The sequence below is a fragment of the Pteropus alecto genome, unplaced genomic scaffold (assembly GCF_000325575.1).
Source record: "Pteropus alecto unplaced genomic scaffold, ASM32557v1 scaffold20, whole genome shotgun sequence".
NCBI lineage: Eukaryota > Metazoa > Chordata > Mammalia > Chiroptera > Pteropodidae > Pteropus > Pteropus alecto.
The window spans coordinates 39,578,756-39,579,052 of NW_006436298.1; positions in this window are offsets into that span (position 1 = coordinate 39,578,756).

The window sequence follows — 297 nt, forward strand, 5'->3', positions numbered from 1 at the left end:
ATCCTACTGTGTTTAGCATGGACAGCTCTGCCCAGACATCTGTTTTTCTGATGTAGTGCCAAGGTCTCCTAGTTCCTTTGCTTTTTACTGTGAAATCTGTTTGTTTTTCCATCCAGGATGCCAGCTTGATAGCGCAATATTGCATTCTATCTACTTTTCTACAAAAGTTTCAGGGAAAGCTAGGCTGAGAGTAGCATTTGTTGGTGGATTTCATTCTTACTTTCTCAACTCCAAGATTTGGTTAACTGTCCGGTATCAGGATTCACTCCACTAGCTGGGGGTATGTCCAATCCCAGG